Consider the following 14,097-nt stretch of genomic DNA (forward strand, 5'->3'; position numbering starts at 1 on the left):
TCCTGACTACAAAATCCATAACACTATGCCTGTCCTGAAAACCCATAATGCTATGCCTATCCATTTTCCTTGCTAAATTTTAGAATTGAATCACTTGTCTTTCTCAATCCAATACACATCTTCTTTTACACCAAGCCCTCACTTTAATAGATTTGTTCAATAGCACTTGATATTTTTAGTTAAATTTGCTTTGAACTTCTTTTACCCATTAACATGCAGATGTGGTTGAGCAACTTATGTCAAATGCCAAGTAACTCTTCTCAGTCATACACTAAATGTCCAAAATGTGGTTTCACTACTTCTCCAATGTTCCCACTCTGACTTTAGCTACTTGTTTCCTGTAGAGATAGACAGTAAGAGGCTTGTTATTATAAGGGCAGCAAGAATAGCATGATTCAGTCTAGCCAAACTTAATTTTTTTTAAGATTTATTTTATTTTTATTACAAAGTCAGATGTACACAGAGGAGGAGAGACAGAGAGGAAGATCTTCCATCCGAGGATTCACTCCCCAAGTGAGCCGCAACGGGCCAGTGCGCGCCGATCCGAAGCCAGGAGCCAGGAACCTCCTCCAGGTCTCCCACGCGGGTGCAGGGTCCCAAGGCCTTGGGCCGTCCTCCACTGCTTTCCCAGGCCACAAGCAGGGAGCTGGATGGGAAGTGGAGCTGCCGGGATTAGAACCGGTGCCCACTGGGATCCTGGCACGTGCAAGGCGAGGATTTAGCCACCGGGTCACCACACTGGGCCCAGAGTAGTTATATTCTAAAGTCAGTTCTTAGAGTAAACTTCAGGATAGTCAGAATCTACCCAGAACTTCATAAAGTACCACAAAAGACATGGGCACAAAACTCCCTAGCTCAATGAGTCTAAGTCTTGATTTTATCAGCAGATAACGTGTTTAACTATACTCTCTGTGACTTTGGCAAGGCAGATGGGTCATGCAATACAACAAATACATATAGTGTACCTTTACAGTTAGAGTCACCATCGGCAAGAATCTCTTGCTTTACAAGGCACACGGAAATTGAGAATGCATGAAAGACTTTCATATTTTCTAACCTGTGTGCATGGAGTGGAACAGACCTTGCTGATTCTAGCAGTTGAGGACCAGATGTAATGAAGAGGGTCAAATTAGTCTGAAATCTGACCTTCCTCTTAGACAATCCCTGGGAACGGTCCACAACACATGTCTGCTTCATTCAAATGTATTCCCTTCATGTCCACAAGCAGTATGTGCTACAGTTCAGGAATGATGGCCATGTTGCTTCATCCAGGGATAGAAGAGTCACTGCTGAAACCCAACACACATCTTTGTATTGTTTTCTAAAATCTGTTTGTAAAACTGGTTGTGTGTGACAGTGTATACATTGTCATTAAAAACCACACGTAATCCTGCAAACCTTTCTGTGGACTCGCAAGTCTGAATTCTATGCTCTATGGCCATTCCCACAGCACTGGCAGTGTAGTCAAGCCTCAATTGCACATGTCTGACTCCCTTCTTATCTGTGTATGCATCAGTTTTTGTCTTCTGTTACTCTGTGAATTGGTTAAATATGTGAAATGTGTTTGAGGCTCACTGAAACAGATGCCCATCGGGAATGCAAAGCTGTGGCTACTCCACTCAGCGTTCAACAGGACTGCAGCCAACTCGCACACAGCTTGGGGCCCAAGCTTCTGGAAGGCATTACCTGCAGGAAACAAACCCAGTTTTCATTCACTGCAGGCAAGTCCGTCTTGATGTTTCTACAAAGACAGAAACTCTACTGGGTTCTTCATTCCCATCTAGTTTCTTCTTCACTTACAACTTTGAATTTCAATGACTCTGGCACTGATCTCTGGCTAATTGTGTCTATTAACCTTCTGTTTCATGGCTTAAAATTAATACACATTTTTAATGTTCTTGCTTCTGGCCTCAGCTTTAGGGTAACACACACCCTGGGAGGCAGCAGGTGATGGTTCAAGGACTTGGGTTTCCCCTACCCACATGGGAGACTCACATGGAATTCCTAGCTATCCCCTGAGTTGGGTTTTGGTCCAGCCTCAATGATCACTAGCCTTTGAGGAGTGAGCCAGCGATGGAAGCACACAGTTTCTTTCTCTGCCTCTCAAATACATAAATTAAATGTCCAAAACTTATAAAAAAGAATGTGTCTTTTCCTTTGTCTTCTGGCAGTGCTTTCTCAGTTTCTCTTGAGTCAGTTGATCTGAAATGTGAACTGGGAGTCTACATTTCGAAAGGTTCCCAGGGGATGCCACCGCAGCTGATTTTTGGACACCAGGCCTGGCCTTAGAGGCCATTCTTAGAATACCTGAGACTATGTCACTTATAAAGAAGTTTGTTGAACTTGTGATCTAGACAACTATGTCTAGAATGACCTTTTTGTTCTGTGTCAAAGCATGATGGAAAGCAGGGCAAGCAAGAATGAGCTGAAGAAGGAAAACTGAGGAGTGGCCTTTCTTTTCAGGAACCTGCTCTCATGGTTAACTGCTCTAGTCTCTTGAAAATATGCAGCTCTCCAGAATCCACTGGCTGACACAGTCCACCTTAAAGTCTCTGTTTGCGTACTGCCATATCCTCCATGTGCACCTGGATATGCTGTCCACTGCTCCGTCTAAGCCACTGAGGAGACCCAGCTATGACACATGCACTCCATGGTCAGACCATGGAACCTACAATTCTCTCCCTCGTTGGGGTTCTGAGTCCAGAAATTCAGTTGGTGGAGATCCTCTGAGAAACTTTATCTGAGGCAATCCCAGACCTGATTCTTGTGTGTGCTTGCCAATACAGGGTCCAGCAAAGTCCGTCACCCCAATCAGTGTATGCACATGCTGGTAGTTACAATTGCTGGGTCAGTTCTACCTCCAGCCCTGTCTTCTACACAAACCAAGGGTGTTGTAGCCCAGCCCCATCCTGCCCACCACCACACATGGCCCTCACGCAAACCAGTGGGAGCTGCAGCCTAGTCGGAGCAACCTGAAGTAACTCCCACCAAGCCCCTCCGCTGCCCTGGTTTCCATAATTGCCAGTATGTGCAGTAGACTGGGTCCAGTCTGGGTTCAGTTGTCCCATGGGATGTTCCTCTTAGCAGAAGCTTCTCTGCTGACCCTTCTGACAACCCTCTCTAACAGAACTAAATTAAAAGTCTTCTCTTGAGCATGAAGTTGTTGGAGCCTCATGGAGGCTCTAAGAAGTCTTGCTGATCAAAACTAGAAAGTGATTTATCCATTGCTGCTTGTTTGCATTTCCATAGTTTCCATGGGTTCCAGCCAATGGATCTCTTTTCTTTATTTTGGCTGGATTGACTGGTGGTTTGTTCGTAAACAGCCTCATAGGCAACTGAGCTAATTTCTGAATGTGAACAATTGACTTGAACCCAACATACTTTCTAACATTCTTGTAAATGAGGTCTTTGCAATCTTTACAGAAACCAATTTTAATAACAATCTTCCCTCTCCTGCTGCTGCTGCTTTGTGTTATTCTTTATAAAGAAGGTTATGCATTTATATTGCTGATTTACTAAAATGCTGGTTCTATGACTTATTTCCACAGTAAGCATTCCAATTAGCGTGATATGTTAGCAAGAATGAATCTTATGCCCACAAAATGCAACACACCATTTTAAGCATTTTACATACAGTGAACTGTCTAATGACTCAATGATGTCTAATGTTCAATGATGAGCCACATTTGTGGTGGTAGCTCCATAAGATCACAGCCCCTAGTAACATCTTGCTTAATCTGTGTTAATTTGTTCTGATGATTAAAGAATGGCAAAACCCCTCAATTGTAACTTCTCAGCTATTTTTCTTGGTCATTGACATGTGATTGCATAATATCTCACTCAGTCACTCAGTCATCACAAACCTACACAACATCCACCAGCTTATACAAAGGCCGGGACAGAGGGGGCACACTATACGAGGGCCTAGAACCCACGGCATGTGTGAGATCTGGGTCTGGGAGTGGGCCTGCTGGGGGAACTTAGGAACTCCTCTACTGGACCATAGCTCCCACTTGTGACAATGTGATTCAGGCCTGGGTGTTAATCAGGGCAGACAAGGTAGCTCCACCCATCAGCAAGTGTTTGGGCTGGTTCTGGAGAGGTTGGACCAGGCAGGGCTGGGCCAACCTTAGACCACTGGCACATGCAGGAGCCAGGCTAGAGTACAGTTCATGCTGGGCTAGGCTTGCACACCTACTGGTTTGCGCGAGCCAGGGATGGGAGCAGACTAAGCAAGGCTAGGCTATAGGACCCACCAGTGAGAGTTAAGACTGAGGGTGGGCCGGGCCAGGCCAGACTGGAGCATCGGAAGGCAAAGGCCCAGACGGGGATGGGCTATGCTGAGCTAGGTCAGAGCAACAACTGGAACATGCAAGATCTGTGGCTGGGAACATGCTTGGTTGGAGAGCTAAGGGAACACCCTGGCTGGGTGGTGGTTCCCACTGATGAGTGTGAGAGCTGTGTCTGAGCATGCACAAGGTGTGACTGGGCTGTAGTAACCAACAGTAAGAACTGGAATGGGTGTGAGTTGATTAGGCAAGGCCACTGTTCCGGCCAGGACAGGAGGTAGACTAAGTCAGTTGGGCCAAGGACCTACTGGTCTACATGAGATCTGCCACTGGGAGGAGACTTAATAGAGGAACTTGAAGAACTCCTTTGTCAGGACTCAATCTCTTCAGGTGAGCACAAAGAGCAAGGCTGGGAGTAGCCAAGCCAAGCAGGTCAGGTCTGGAGGCAGGGCAGACTGGTCAGTTCATAATATCCATTGGCAGATCCGAGAACCAGGAAAGGGTGCAGGAAAGGCTGAGTTGGGCCTAGCTCACATTAGAGCTAGGACTGGGTAATGGCGAGGCTTGTCTAGGCTGCAGCACCTGCAAGCATGAGGTGGGACTGGGGCCGACTGGCCTGGGGCCAGGTTACAGCACTCACTGGCAAATGCTAAGGTGACATGGGCCATGCCAGACTGGATCACAGCACCCACCAACATACTTGAGACCCGGGGGCAGCGGTGAGAATCTGGTAGTGGGGCTTTGGGTGGCCTCTTTGCTGGGCCACTGCTCCTGCTGGTAAGCTTGAGAGCTGGGACTGGGGGCAGGAAAGGCCAGACAGGGATGCAATATCTGTTGCCTACATGTGACCTAGGTTAGGGAGCGAGCCAGACTGGGCTAACTGATTGTACCCAATGGCGCATACAGAAGCCAGAGTAACTGCAGGCTGATTGGGCTTTGCCACAGCATCAGCTGGCAAGTACTGTGTCTGGCAGCAAATCCTGTCAAGCTAGACTGCAGAACAAGCTGGAGAGTACAAGATCTGGGACTGGCAGTGGGTCTAATAGAGAAACTGTGGACACTTCTCTGAAGAGTTGCAACTCCCACAAGTGAGCATGAGAACCAGGGTGGTAGGTGGACCTGGCTAGACAGGTAGTAGCACCCAGTGGCATAGTGGGGTTAGTTGGGTAGAGCTAGGCTTCACTGCCCATGGACATTATATGCAAGATGAATGGGATGTGGGACAGATTAGACCAGTCTCCTGAACATACTGGCAATCACAGGAACTAGGCTGAATATTAGCCTAGTGGGGATTATTGGGGGTTGCTCCAACTAGACAGCAGCTCCTGCTGAAGTACATGAGAGCCTGTTGTGTGCTGATAAGGATTGGGCTGAGCTCCAACATCCATTGGTTTGTATAAGAGATGGGGCTGGAAACAGAACTGACCCAGAAATTGCAACTACCAGTGTGTGTGTAGGCCGATGTGGGTGACAGACAGAGCTGGACCTTGTACTGGTAAGCACAGAGAAGAGTCTGATCTGGGATCAATTCAACAAGGTTTCTTTGGGGATTCCCTACAACTGAACTGCTGGATTCAGAACTCCAGCCATGGGGAGAATCATGGGATCTGTGGTCTGACAGTGGAGTGCATGTGTCACGGCTAGGCCTCCTCAGTGACTTAGACAGATGCACATGGAGGATATGGCAGTCCATTGGAGCCTGCAGAGGACATCTAGTATGATAGCAGAAGGAGGAAGGCATAATAAACTGGTCAATTATCCCAGCCAAGCGTTGACAACGAATATTTAGGTGAAGAGAGACTCTAAGATGGACTATATCAGCAAATGGACCTTGGAAGGATTTCCTCATGCTTGAATCATCTGTGCATTTCAGAACTATCAAAACCATTTGAACAGAACCCTCAGAACATGCTCCATATCAGGGACCCTGGGATGACATTGGCTGGCTGTTCCTGGGTACTGAGATGGTTTGAGAGGCTGGATGTGGCTTCTCCCCTTATCTCCCACCTTTCCCTAGATACAGGAAAAAGACAAACAAAATGTATAAACAATCTCACCCACTTCCCCTGGTCCTCAACCCTTCCAACCCTAATCAGCTATGTTAACATCAAAAAAAGTTAAAAACAAAACAAAACAAAACAAAAACTTGCCTTTAACTAAAAACTGGTAACCAACACATTTACTCTCTCCCTTATATTTGTTGCTCAGTGATTTGTTAGTCTGATGTGAAACTAGTAGCTGTGAAGCCATGTTTTCTTTCCATGAACAGCCCTTGAGATGACCCTTGAGCCCTTCACATGTCTGTTTCAGGTTTGTTGTCATGATCTCTAGCTACCTGAACACCCTTGGTAAATTCAGGTTCAAGGCACGTTAAATCATAAAAGCTGGATCTGTTTAGCTCTTCAGCAAACCTTACATCTAAGATGTAAGAACTTTCGACACCCCCTGGATAATTTCAAAGTTAAGAATTACTGGGTTAATTCAAGGCTCCTCAACCAAAAAAACTGAGAATTGCGAGGTGGTTCTCCGGATCCCTCTCCTCAGTTAACAGCAATCCCTTCTCCATTTGTCATAAGCAAAAACCTCTGGACTTGCCAACTGTTGCCCTCCAGCCCATCTCCACTCACTGTTGAGAACCTTTGGGTAAAAGGCTTCTCCGGGCATTGTCATTGGCGTCTGCATAGCAGAGTCATCTTGGGCTTGTTGGCAGTGCCAATTCTTAAGCTGCACTCCCTGGGGATGGAAGCCAGGCACTTGCATGTAGGATATGGGTATCTTAACTTCTAGGGCAAATACCTATCACCAAAAGACATTTTTGGTTGTCATACTGGGGCTGAGCTATGGACACTTTGGATCAGAGTTGATGTGAAACTTCCCACAGACACATAGGACAGCCTTTGAAACCCAAATTAACAATATAGAAAGCCATCCCAAATGTTCATAGTGCTGCGAATGCTCCTCCCCACTCCGCACGCCTCCTAGCCAGACTCTTTACTCCGCTGGCAGCTGGGTCCCACCCTGCTTGGTTCTCAGAAGAGAAGGCCTGCCAAGCACTTAGGCCAGTTAGAGACTCCGCTTTTCCTGTCTACCTCTTTTGTGAGCTCATGGGCCTCTTGGGGGGGAGGGAATATGTATGGGGCCTTGTCACACTTTGCAACTACAGTACCTAGCAGAATTCCATTGGAATGTGCTAAACAGAAAATCGTCCGTGCAAATGAATAATGGCCCATGTACGTGATGCTGCTTAGCATTCATTGGATGTTGGTTATATGCTCACCAATTATTACTGATATTGCTGCGGGAATTCAATGTGAAAGACGGCAGCAATCTCATTTTTGTTTCACACGAAAGAAGAATTTTCAAACAGACAACATTAGTATGCAAAGCAAGATATACTTAAGAGAAAGTAGGAGGTCCCTGCCATAGTGACGGGGCGGGGGGGCTCAAGAGAAGAAAACCCCAAGAAAATAGTGGAAGTGGTGTCTTTTATGCACCATCTCAGGGAGGGGGACAAATGAGGCACTCAAAGGGCAGAAAGAAAAAAACAAAAATCATTCACAATGCGCGGCAATGTCTACCACCTTGTTTAGAACAAAAGGACATCACAAGGGTGTGACTGATGGCTTCCTCCTCCGGTTCCTAGGAGAAGCTGAAAACTCAGGCACTATCTCTTTGATAGGAACTCAGAGATGAGGCGGCGGGTATATGTTATGTCTCCTTGTGTTTTTCATGACAACAACTTTAGGTGATGGAATTGATATTCTGATTTTGTTCCTTGGTTCTCCCTCAAGGGGCTGGGTTACAAAGCTAGGGAGAAAGTGCCCTTGTAAGGATAAGCAATGGGAAAAATCAAGATTTTGTATTTTAAAATAACTTCACCAGAGACTAGAGGCCGTAGCTGTGTTTTAGCCCATCTGACTCCTCACAATGTCACGTGCAAATCTGAGTAACTCCACCAATTTGGTACTATTGCTATTATTACTGTTTTACAGATAGAGTGAACTGATGCTCATAGAAGTTGGAAAAACTTGCCCAAAGTCGTACAGACAGAAAGTGACCGAATTTGATCTGTTTCTTCCCTAAATTCCCTAGCCTCTAGACCAATGTTGGCTAGGAGGCAGCCTGAGGGAGTATCAAGAGGGGCGGATGAGGTGGCAGCTCCCATAGTTAAGTAGGTCCAGTTACAACTGACATGTAGAGGAACAAGGGTGTCCCCAAGTTTCTATCTGTCAGGAGAGTAGGCGGTCCACACAAGGCACTGTCACGTTGCTGCATTAGGGGTGGGCTGAAACCCTGAAGTAGGGTAATCCATGCCAGAAGTCATCACTTCACAACACAGGGGCCAGGGAGTAGGAGAGTTCAGGGCTAGCCAAATTCAACACCTTCCAATTGGCTTCCTATCTAAAATGAAACACTCTCATCTACTTATGTAATGTGAATTGATCTCAGTATCCTTCTATGGACTCAGACGTGTTCCAGAACCTGGATAACTACTGCCAACATTCAAGAGGATGCAGAGGTCCCCTAGGTCTAGGCTTTCTCCTACCTCTGATCCAAATCTGCTCTTTGTTCTGTCTGTTCGTCAGCCCAACTGCCTTTCCAAATCCTTTTCTTCCCCTAAGCTCTCTGTTTCTGAGACAAATTGGAGGTGAGGGTCACAGGACGACGGTCGAACATCCAGATTCTGCGGACTCATCTACCCACCCAGGAAAACCTCCAGCCAGGCTGTCTACCATCTTGCCTTCTTCCTCCCTGTGGGACCCTGTCCACCATCACTTCTATGGGCTCTGACTCAGACTACTTATGAAGGGAACCTCTTACAGCCTCTCAGCCATTGCTAACACTTTGCTCATCACAATGAAGGAACAAGCCTGGGTCACTTGTGGCTAACTGGCAAAAATGAAAAACATACGATATTGTTTTTGGCCTGCATTTATTCTTATGTCATGGTGCCCTGTGTTGTTTTGTTCACTGTAAGCTAGCAGAGCCTACAGCAGTGGCTTATCTGTGGACCCTGGCCCAGCAATCACAAAATGGTGTCAAGACAATGCCTGCTGCTCATTACTTACTGATAGCATTAACATCCTGTTTATGGTGAGGATGACTGAAATCCTAACTTTTCATAAGTAACATCCCTACATCAAATGCTCCAAGCTTTCCTAGAACGGCATATTATATTCCTCTGGGTAAATTGTTATACTTGAAGAACCTCAGCAATTTTATGTTCATCATTGCGCAGCAAAATCAGTTTTCAGGGGACAGGATATTTGGCCATGTACAAATTGGAGTGCCCTCGGAGGCCGAGAACTCTGAGGTCACCCAGCCCCGTTTGGATCTACCACATGGGATGGAAGAAGCCCAAATCCTCCCTCACAGGACCCAAGAGCATCAGAACAACAGCCAAGAGCCCTGAGCGGTCCGCAGAAACAGAACAGTAAACTTCCTTTGGGACTAGGGAGGGGAGCTCTCGCTGGTTCTCGCTTGGTTCCAACTTTGGGTCCCCACCCTCTCTGGTAATGACCATCAAGATCGCTCCAGAAACCCCTCAAAACAAATAATCAAACAAACAAACAAAAAATCTAGAATAGATAGAGAACAACAAGGAAAGCTTGGAATCAGACAGGAAATGGTCAACATGGACTCACTTATACTTCACTAGGTGGGACACAAAGATTAGTTACTCCTCACTGGGGTATTGAAGATTTCTCTGCACACTCCTCCTAAAACTGTTCTGCACCTAAACTGCTGACATATGTCTTGTTAGTTATAAGCCAGTCTAGCCTTCCCCCTCCCAAAAAAAAGCCAGGTTCAACAAAATTATGCTCCAACGCTATAAAAAGCTAAATACTACAATGAAAATAGACACAAGACAGCTGAATAGCAATCTATAGCCATTTTAAGGTGTATAGAAACCGATTGTATAAACTAAAATTGAAATGTCAATGAAGAAGTCACAGGATGTGATTAAGAACTTGCATTTTTCTTTTTCTAAACATGTTGGTTACTCAATACTACGTCAATTAATTCCATAACATTATAAATTGTTACTGATGTAATGTCGGGGCTTTCAATTGACTGGGATGATACTCTGTCAGCTCTGCCTTCAGACCAGAGAGTGTATACCTAAGAAGCCGTTGAACTTGACTGGACAACAAGATGCTGGACTCTATGTTTGGTAGATGCTTGCAATGAGGGAACCACAACTGAACTTGAACTGTGGTTATGCAACAAGGTGGAGGAATCCACCATGGTGGGAGGGTTTGGGGAGGGGTGGGGAGAACCCAAGTATCTATGAAACTGTGTCACATAATACAATGTAATTAAAAAAAAAAAAGAATTCCAGGTTAGAAGAACTACACTCCTAAGCTATGTCTAATAGTTTTATGATACATATAAACTGAGCATTGTTTTAAGTTGTAGGGTTTTGAGATAATATATTATGTGTGGCAATAGATATCTAATACAGGCTGGAATGAAGCCCACAAGTGTCTGGGAGCTCAGTTTCACATGGGTACTAACAGGAAATCGTAAATCCTCCTGCAAAAAAAAAGTATGGGTAAATATGGCAGGCTATTAAGAAAAATAATATCCAGAGAGATAAAAATATACCACAACAAGCAGGTGGTCTTTTGACAGTCAGGTAAACCCAATACCAAACTCTAGTTGTGAAGCACAAGGTAAGGCTAAGGCCTGACAGATTCAGCTAGTAAAGAAACATGATCCTTTTGTAATGCAGGTTATTTATTAGGTAGATACTGAGAGGAAGAACAGGCAAAGATATCTGCTGCCCATTGATCTTGTGCAGAGAAACATTGAAACAAAAGGAGCTACATGACTGCAACATGAATTGCTGGACATTGTCATGTCTGTAGACAAGATTATTTTGTTACTATCAATTATTTACAAATTGGAGTTGGAAATAACTTCCATAAAATCTGAAGCAGATATACAGTTTTTTACTGGACATAGCAATTTTTCCTTCCACCAGTGAATACTCTTCATTGAATACTCCTCATAATGATCTGAGAATGGTGGTATTAGCAGCAGCATTTTGTAAAGAAGAAAAGCAGAAGCACCCAGAAGTTAACTGAGTCATTGAAAATCACACAAGATGAGCAACAGGGCTAGGCTTTGGACAAGGTCCACACTGTCGAGCACCATTCTCTCCTGTCTCTCCATGGTATGCTCATTAGCTGGATTGTACAAAGGTTTTGAGAAAGGAACAATTAAAAAAGGGGACTTTCACAACTGTTAAGATCAAAGGGCTCTGGAGAACAGAAAAAGGGTGAAATTTACCCATTCAGGTTGTTCTTATCTTTCAGAAGTGATTATGCTTGTCATCTAGGAACAGAAGAAAAAAAAAGCAAAATAAAAGAGCTTATGTGTGATGCAGTTTGTGTGTGTGTGTGTGGGTGGGTGTGCACAAGAAAAGCAAGACAAAGATCAAGTGTTATTCCTAAGATGCTGGCAACTTGGGGTAGCCTGAAAGATTGGTCTGAGCATTTGTTGTACAGCAGCCATGTGTCTTCTTTGGTGTCAGGACTGAGGATCTTCCATTGCTGGCCTAGTAATTTTGTTCACTTTGTATCTGAGAGACAGAAAGCACTGGAAAACCCCCACTTAATGCAAAACATATCTTCTCTTGGTAATGCAAGGTTTGCAACAGTCATTTTTTTTTTTTCTCTTTGCACATCTGGCAATGTCAGCAGAATTTCCAATTGCCACAGCTGGATAGGGAAGATACTGCTGGTATTTATAGAGTTGAGGACAACTCTATAAGCATACAACAATGCACACAAAACAGTCCCCTCAATAACAAAGAGTGATAGGGAAGCCCTGCCTAGAGGAAGAAGTGTGCTGGGTCACTGACTGCAACACTTCCAGGAAAAGTACATACGGAAAAGGTGATGGACTGATGAGTGTGGAAGCAAGCATAACCTTGCAGCATCCTTTCATGAAATGGTTCTTCAAAACTGTCAACAAGATCAGTCAATGGAGTCTTGAATTGGTTTTTGTCTTACATGATGGGATATATGCATTTTCTAGAAAACTCAAGCATGTAGTTCATAACTGGAACCAAAAAGTGAGAATCATTTCATGAAATTTAGAGTTTAAACAAACTTTCTACTTGTGCTGACATCATTCTCAATCAACAATTAGGAATATCAGACACCTTGTAAATCATCAGAACATTCTTTTTTATTGTTTCTAATGGACAAAGAAACATTTAACCAGGATGAAGCAGAGAGGACATATTTCAGGTTGTAGGAAAGGACAGAACAACAGCAGAGGGGTACCTGGAGACTGACAGACACAGGAAAGCAGTGGACACAATGGTGTGGTGTTACAGAGACTGATACTCCAGCACGGCGATCTGAACTCCACCAGCAACCAGATGGGAAGGTACTTTCACTGGGAGCTCAGAACTGTCTGTCCTGCTGGTCCGTTTGATTTGACCAGGAGCAGAGACGGAGCAGCAGATCTCAGACGGGCAGTGTGAGAACAGAGTGGATTTCACAGCCCAGTCAGCCCCCTAGAGCCGAACTGGGTACCATTTTGTGTAAAGAGGAAAGGACAAGGGAGAGGACGGAGCATGCGCTGAGCTGGGAGTGAGCTCATTTCTGACCCAGTGAACTGCAACGACGTTCCATTCTACGCGTTCCACCCAGGGCAGGTCTGGGTAACCCTCGGATCTGACGGCCAGCAAATCAAGAACCTTAGTGGTTGTATGGCAGGCACCATTTAGGGCACTGTGGCAATAGCTTTAGGACTGCAGGGGACAACAGTGAACTGCGCATGTGCTGAGCTTGCGAGAACTTGCTGAGTTCACTGGATTGCACTGGTCCCACAGAAAAATAATACCAACTGTGGCATCGTACCAGTCAAAATAGGTCCGTGTGGCACCCAGACCTAATGTCCAACAGGTTCTGACAAGATCAGCACCACCAACAACCTATATAGATAGAACACCTGGTGTCTCTCTAATCCTGGGATCTGCTCCAACTGGAAGTGGGAGAAAGGTTGCAGAGACAACGGTGCAGCCTCAGCACGGTATCACAGGAGGTGGAGAGTGGTGAGCCAGGAGCTGGGGCTGTGGAGACCACGGTGGAAATCTGACATAAGAACCCAGACCTGGAACTCGCTGGAGGTTGTGGCACAAGTGGCTGAAAGCAAACAGTTGTGTACCAAACACAGTAAGTAAAATCGCATTGCAGACTGCTCATCTGTGTGAGTAATTGTGGAAGAGTCACAAGTATTGGTTTTGGGTTACAAAGAAATTTTAGCAAGTAGATGAATTCACAAATACAGAACCACAAAGAGTGAGGATCCACTGTATATTATCCTGTCTCAACCTTACAGTGACCTAGCGAGTAACATTGTCAGCTCTGATTTCACATAAAAAGACTAGGTTCAGAAAGGTTAGGTCACTTACAAAGCAAATTAAATGACTGCAGAGCTATTAAGTGGCCTATCTGTTGGTGAAGAGTTGTCGGGTTACAACTGCTCCAGATTGAAGGTCATCCAACAGCAGCCGTCAGTGATGGAGCAGAGATCAGTGATGGAGCCCAAGCAGCCATTATTGGAAAGAGCAAAAGGGAAAGTTGCTGCAAGTGCTATGTTTGTCAGCACCTAATAAATATACAAGAATTCTGAGTTTTTCCAGGAGTAGCAGGAAAGACGTGAAAGAAGAGTTTTATTCTTTGTTTTTTTCTGTCTCAGGTGTGAGATGAAGAGATACTGCATGATAAGCATTATTGTGAGACCCTACTGTGTCACCAGGCCTGGTACAATGTGGAACTCATGTGAA

This window comes from Ochotona princeps, chromosome X, assembly GCF_030435755.1.
Source record: "Ochotona princeps isolate mOchPri1 chromosome X, mOchPri1.hap1, whole genome shotgun sequence".
Taxonomy (NCBI): Eukaryota; Metazoa; Chordata; class Mammalia; order Lagomorpha; family Ochotonidae; genus Ochotona; species Ochotona princeps.